Genomic DNA, 313 nt, shown 5'->3' on the forward strand with positions numbered 1-313 from the left:
TCAGATTCATGATAGCTCCTCTCCAGTCACATCTTCATCCTCTTCAGAGGAAGAATAGTCTTCAGAGCTCATGAATGGCAGAAGGAGATTTAATGGAATCTCTATGGTCTCTGTATGAGCCTCAGATTCCTCAGGATCCTTAATAGGAAACTCCTTCTTGCTTGAAGGACGTCCCAGGAGGTCTTCCTCTCTAGGATTTTCGTCCTCCTTCTCCTTAGTGCATTCGGCCACTTTGATTAAATCAATGGCCTTGCACTCTCCTTTTGGATTCTCTTCTGTATTGCTTGGGAGAATACTGGGAGGAGTTTCAATA

This window comes from Arachis duranensis, chromosome 3, assembly GCF_000817695.3.
Source record: "Arachis duranensis cultivar V14167 chromosome 3, aradu.V14167.gnm2.J7QH, whole genome shotgun sequence".
NCBI lineage: Eukaryota > Viridiplantae > Streptophyta > Magnoliopsida > Fabales > Fabaceae > Arachis > Arachis duranensis.